Source organism: Macadamia integrifolia, chromosome 6, assembly GCF_013358625.1.
Source record: "Macadamia integrifolia cultivar HAES 741 chromosome 6, SCU_Mint_v3, whole genome shotgun sequence".
Taxonomy (NCBI): Eukaryota; Viridiplantae; Streptophyta; class Magnoliopsida; order Proteales; family Proteaceae; genus Macadamia; species Macadamia integrifolia.
This window is the reverse complement of record NC_056562.1, coordinates 29,070,039-29,076,959: the sequence shown is the minus strand read 5'-3', so window position 1 is coordinate 29,076,959 and position 6,921 is coordinate 29,070,039. Positions and strand designations below refer to the sequence as shown.

Sequence of the window (6,921 nt, the reverse complement as noted above, 5' to 3'; positions counted from 1 at the left end):
CTCCACCTTAGCACTTTTGGTCTCAAAAGATCTCACTACCAATTGTGGGTTTTCCCTTTTAGGAAAGAGAAATTTGTTATGCTACCTCCCCATTTCCTATAAATACAACTCATGTAAGAGGAGGGGAGACACTTCATTCTTCTTCTAGGTTTTTTTTTTTTAGGTGCTTTATTTCTTTCTCTAGTTTTCTCTTTTTCTAGCTCTAGTTCTAGGTTTATGCTTTAGAAACTTTTGTGAGTTCTTTTTATTCAATTAATACAAGCACTTTTGTTTTCAATTCAATTTTTTTTATTTTTATTGTTTAAGCAATTGAAGTTGTAATTTTCAAGTTCTAGTTCTAGGCTTAGTTCTAGGTGACAAGAACAAGCTATGAAGTATGTCTTTCAAGTTCCATTTTTTTTTCTTTAGATTTTTTTCTCTAGTACTAGAAATTTCAGATTTGGTTTATTCCAGATATGATTTTTAATATTGGTAGTATCTCAAATTTATCAAGTTTTCAGTTCAAGGGTTGAAATTCAAGTAAGTAGGCTCCCTCAATAGTCTTCTCTCACCCCTTTCATTCCCTCTTCTAACTACCTTTTCTTTCTTAATTTAGGATTTTAATTTCAGTCGTTACATTACTGCTATCCCTTTCCTCCAAGGTTCATGACTAGTGTATGTATTGGCTTTGCCCCTCCAAGCCATAGAGCCATCAATTTATTACTTTTATTTTAATTGTCTCCCTTTCCCTAAAGCCAAGTAGAGTAACCCTTGTAAGAGTGACTCTCTGGTCAAGTAGGGAAGCTCATATTATGATGCATCCCTCGGACTAAGTAGAGAAACCTACTTGTGACTCTCTCTAGCTTTCTCCCATTTCTTTTATTTTATTTTTATTTCAGCATTTTTTTCCTTTATTTTTTTTAAATTGCATGGGTTTTTTTATTTTCAGTTATTTATTTATTTAATTTTAATTGCCTGGCTTGCGTCTTTAAATTCTTAGATGACGAATGGTTAGGACATTATTTTAGATACATATGTTTAGGACGGTAATTAGAATTAGATCACAACTATTAATCGGTTCACTTTTGTATTATTAAAAGAAGTAAGAAAAATAAAGTGGCTGCTTTCCCTATGTCCGACCCGTAGCTACACTGATCCATACGCTTGCGGTTACATTTAAAATCTCAAACAAGTTTTTGGCGCTGTTGTCGGGGAGACAGTTCCATGTCATTTTTTGCTTTCTTGTGGTAAATCGGAGTGCTTTGTTTGCTTTGTTTTGTTTCTCCTTTTCTTTTATTGAATTCTTGAAAAGAATAACTTACAATAATAGTTGTATCGATGGAGGTCGCCATGCCTCACAGTATGATAAAGACAAGTTTCACCCTGTAGCAGTACCTTAGGAATTGACCTGACCAACCCCAGATCCCTACCGGTAAGCTCCCAAAAAGCCAAAAAAATTAAAAAAAATAAAAAAATCATAGAAAAAAGGTTTTGCTATCCATTCTTTTGTACTTGTCTTACTCTAGTTGTGGGTAGTTTTCTATTGCATGAGTGTTAGGTGGGTACGTAATACTAAGAATTGGTTAGAAAGTAGAGATCCAATAAGTAGTGACCCTATACGTTTGCTCTCTTTAAAACCCTTCAATATGGGAGACCAACAGCAAAACCCTTCACCTAAATCTCTGAAAGATAAGTTCTACCCTCTTAGAACAGCCCAACCTTCCTGCATAGTTCTACCACAAGCTCAAGGCAATAATTTTGAACTCAAATCTCAATACATCACTATATTGCCCCCACTTCCATGGGTTGAACTCTAAGGATGCATACCTATTTCTAAGGGAATTTGAAGAGGTATGTATTCTAATTAAGATCCAACAGCTTTTTGATGATGCTGTTCAGCGTAGGTTTATCACTTTTGCATTGAAGGACCAAGCTAAGAAGTGGTTGTATGAGTTACCCACAAATTTCATAACCTCATGGGAATAGTTCACAGTTGTCTTCCTTAAGAAGTTTTACCCAACTCACAAGACCAATAAGCTAAGAAGTGATATCCTTCAGTTTAGGCAAAAGCCTAGTGAGTCATTTTCCAAACTTATAGAGAGATTCAAGGATCTACTCCAAGAATGCCCTCACTATGGCCTAGACCTATGGCATTTATGTCAAATAATTTATGAGGGTATTGATTACCCAACTAAACAAATGAGAGAGTCTATGTGCCCTGAGGGATTCACATCCTTTATCGATGAAGGAAAGGCATGGGAATTCTTACTTGATTTAGCTGAAAAAACCCGTGAGTGGGAATCAACCCAAGAGAGTGAAAGAACCATAGGAGGAAAAGAATATTTTGTGGATGGGATAGTAACCAAGAAAGCCCATTTGGACAGCCTAATCAAGAGAATTGAGGCTATTGTTCTTAGAGAGCCATCATCAGTCAATTTGGTTAAGATTTGTGCTTGGTGCCAGTCCCCTGAACATCTCATAGAAGAATGCCCCAATATCTCTGGGGGCACTTCTAATGATAGTGTTAATGCCTTATACCAGAATAATCTATATAGTAATACCTACAATCTAGGATGGAGAAATCACCCATATTTCTCTTGGAATCAGGGCAACCAAGCAGGGCCTTCCAATTTCCATAATCTAGGTCAACTTGGACTCCAAAGGCATCCCTTTGCACAACAATCTTTTTCTCAAAATACTTTTCCTAGGTCAAATGTAGGACCTCAGGCTAGTTTTCCTAGGGCCCCTCTCCTATCATCTTATCAGCAACCCCCTGGGTTTACCAACACTGGAAATGTGAGTAGAATAAGTGACTTGAAAAAAAATATGGCCCTCCTCATGACAAGCCATCAAAATCTTGCGGGAGAACTCACTCAAGTTGTCTCAATTAAGCGTGAGAGGAAGAAAGGAAATTTACCCAGTCAACTAGAGCCTAACCCTAGGCATCATCAGCCTGTTAGTTCACAAGCATCAACTAATGCACCACTGAATATAGTAAAAGGTCAGACCCAACAAGGGCCCTCTAACCAATGTAATGTGTTTATACGCTAAGGAGTGGTAGAGAGTACCAACAGAGCGTTCCTAAATCTTTCTCATCTATTACTCCTGTTAACTCTCATTCAATTAAGGACACAAGTGTGCCTCTTGTTTCAGGTTCGTCTAATAAACCTAAAGATTTTTCTGAAATTAAAGATGATTTGGTTGAGTAAACCAAAAATGATTCTTCTGAAAAGGGGTAAATCCCTAACAGTCCTTATGTTCATCCTATCCCATTTCCTAATCGCTTGGTAAACAGAAGGAGGACTGCTTTCATGGATAAAATTTTAGAAGTCTTCAAAAAGGTAGAAGTGAACATCCCTCTTTTGGATGCCATATCCCAGATCCCCGCCTATGCAAAGGTACTGAAAGATTTGTGTACTCACAAACGTATCACTAGTGTGCCCAAAAAGGCGTTCTTGGCAGGAAACATTAGTTTCATAATTACTCAGCCTATAGCAGCCAAGTATAAGGATCCAGAGAGCCCTACCATATCTTGTGTCATAGGCAACACCTATATTGAGCATACCTTACTTGATCTTGGTGCAAGTGTGAATCTTTTACCTTACCATGTGTACAAGCAACTTGGATTGGGAGAATTAAAAGCCACTGGAATTACTCTTCAGTTGGCAGATAGGTCTGTTAAAATTCCTCAATGAATGATTAAGGATGTCTTACTAAAGGTGGGGGAATTTATTTTTCCTATTGATTTCATTGTGTTAGATACCAAGCTCTTCTCAACCAAAGATGAGATCCCAATAATTGTAGGAAGACCATTCTTGGCTACTAGTAATGCATTAATCAACTGCCGGAATGGTTTCCTAAGATTATCTTTTGGTAACCAAACTGTTGAGTTTAATTTGTTTAGGATAGGCAAACAACCACAAATGGAAGAAGAGATTAATATGATTGAGGATTTTTTGGATTTTTCTGATGATTTAATTACCAACTTTAATATTAATTTTGATTCAGAATTCCAAGAGTATGGATGAGTTAGATGATGATAGTGAAATTTTTTTTTCTAAAGTCTTGAGTCTTCACACACCTGTGGAGCCCTTAGGACCCCTTTCCAATTTCATTCCCAAACCTTCCATAGTTGAGCCCCCTAAGCTAGATCTTAAGGAGTTGCCATATAATTTGACGTATGCTTTCCTAGGGCCTAACCAGACTCTTCCTGTAATAATTTCTTCAAATTTGACTTCTAGCCAGGAAGAGGAGTTACTTAAAGTGTTAAAAGATAATAAAGAAGCCCTAGGTTGGACCATGGCTGATATCAAGGGTATAAGCCCTTCTATTGTGCAACATCATATACATCTTATGGAGGATTCCAAACCATCTACAGAAGCCCAAAGAAGAGCTAACCCAGTGATGATGAAAGCTATTAAGAAAGAGATACTAAAGTGCTTGGATCATGGAATAATTTATCTTATTTCTGATAGCCAATGGGTAAGTCCAATTCACGTAGTGCCTAAGAAGTCTGGTGTGCCTGTAGTTTCCAATGCCAATAATGAACTAATTCCAACCCATGTCCAATCTGGGTGGAGAGTGTGCATAGACTGCAGGAAACTTAATGTGGCAACCTGGAAGGACCACTTCCCATTACCATTCATTGACCAGATATTAGAGAGGTTAGCTGGACATGAATACTATTATTTTCTTGATGGATATTCCGATTATAACTAGATCCTAATTGCTTTAGAGGATCAATATAAGACTACTTTTACATGCCCATATAGAACATTTGCTTATAGGCGTATGCCTTTTGGGCTTTGCAATGCCCCTGCTACATTCCAACGATGCATGATGAGTATATTTTCTGACATGGTAAAAAAATTCTTAGAAGTATTTATGGATGACTTTTCAATTCATGGGAATTCCTATTCTGAATGTCTTCATCATCTTTCTCTAGTTTTGAAAATGTGCATATCTAAGAATTTGATTTTGAATTGGGAGAAATGCTATTTCATGGTTAAATCTGATATTGTTTTAGGCTATGTAATATCCAAGGAGGGAATTAAGGTAGATAGAGCCAAAGTGGATTTAATTGATAATTTACCACTTCCTCAATCGGTTAAGGACGTTCGATCTTTTCTAGGGCATGCGGGCTTCTACAGAAGGTTTATTAAGAACTTTAATCAGTTAGCCCAACCTCTCACTTCATTACTTGCCAAAGATCAAACTTTTGAGTTTTCTAAAGAGTGTCTAGAATCCTTCAAACAACTTAAGGAGTTGACCAATGCACCCATTGTTCAACCACTTGTTTGGACTGAACCTTTTGAACTGATGTGTGATGCTTCGAATTTTTCCATAGGAGCGGTTTTGGGTCAAAGGATTAATAAGTTACCCACTGTCTTTTATTATGCTAGTAGGATCTTAAATGATGCACAACTCAATTATACAACCACTAAAAAAGAACTTTTAGCGGTTGTGTTTGTATTAGAAAAGTTTCGATCTTACTTAGTTGGTTCACATGTGGTGGTGTATACTGATCATTCTGCACTCAGATACTTAGTTTAGAAGAAGGATGCCAAAGCCCGTCTCATTAGGTGGGTTTTACTTTTACAAGAGTTTGATTTAGAAATTAGGGATAAAAAAGGAGTTGAAAACCTAGTTACAGACCATTTATCCTGGCTTCCCAATTCCTTGACCGTCGATTCTTCAATCAACGAGAACTTTCCAGATGAACAGTTATTTACAATGTCCAGTGAACCATAGTTTGCTGACATTGTTAACTTCTTAGTTTCAAGTGTGACTCCAGATCATTGGTCTACCTAAGATAAGTATAGGTTTCATTCCCAAGTTAAGCACTTTTTCTGGGATGATTCTTATTTGTTTAAGATATGTCCGGATCAGATTATCTGACAATGTGTTCCTGATCATGAGCAACATTCTATTCTCTCTTTTTGTCATGATCATGCATGTGGTGGACACTTTGGACCTAAGAAGACTGCCGCAAAGGTTCTCTAATGCAGATTTTATTGGCCCACTCTTTTTAGAGATGCTTTTGATTTTTGTAAGGCTTGTCCCGCTTGCCAGTCTTTTGACCGTATCAATAAGAGGAACATGATGCCCCTCAACCCTATTTTAGTAGTTGAGATCTTTGATATACGGAGCATCGATTTTATGGGACCATTTCCTAATTTCTTTGGGAATTTGTACATACTTTTGGCCATTGATTATGTTTCTAAATGGATAGAGGCCATACCTTGTAAATCTAATGACCACAAAGTGGTGGTTCAGTTTCTCAAAGAGAACATTTTTTTCGGCTTTGGTGCACTATGTGCAATAATTAGTGATAGGGGTATTTATTTTTGTAATTGGTCTTTTGAGGTCTTAATGAAAACGTATGAGAACACCCATAAGTTATCTACCCCTTATCACCCCCAAACTAGTGATCAAGTGGAGCTGTCTAATAGGCAGATCAAACAAATCTTAGAAAAAACTATTAATCCCAACCGTAAGGATTGGTCCCTTAGGCTCATTGATACCTTGTGGGCCCATCAGACTCCATTCAAAACTGATCTTGGTCAATCTCCCTACCGTTTGGTGTATGGGAAAGCTTGTCACTTACCAGTTGAGTTGGAGCATAAGGCCTTTTGGGCCATCAAGAAGCTCAACTTTGATTTGTCTGATGCGGGAATTCATCGTAGGCTCCAACTATCTGAGTTGGAGGAACTTAGGAATGAAGCCTATGAAAGTTCTAGGATTTACAAGGAAAAGACCAAAGCTTTCCATGATAAGCACATTCTGCGTAAATCTTTTGCAATTGGTGATAAGGTCTTATTGTACAACTCTCGATTGCATCTTTTCCCTGGTAAGCTTAGATCCCGATGGGATGGCCCATTTATTGTCCATAATGTATATCCCCATGGGGCTATGGAGATTTTGAATCTAGGAACAGGGGTA

At 37.5% G+C, this 6,921-nt stretch overlaps 1 non-coding gene across 1 annotated transcript; it reads right to left on the bottom strand.

The window, feature by feature from the left end:
* Positions 1-2,013: 2,013 nt before the first annotated feature.
* LOC122082939 lies at positions 2,014-2,120 on the bottom strand. The gene has a single exon (XR_006141476.1). It is a non-coding gene; the product is annotated as a small nucleolar RNA R71 (small nucleolar RNA).
* Between the last annotated feature and the right edge of the window lie 4,801 nt (positions 2,121-6,921).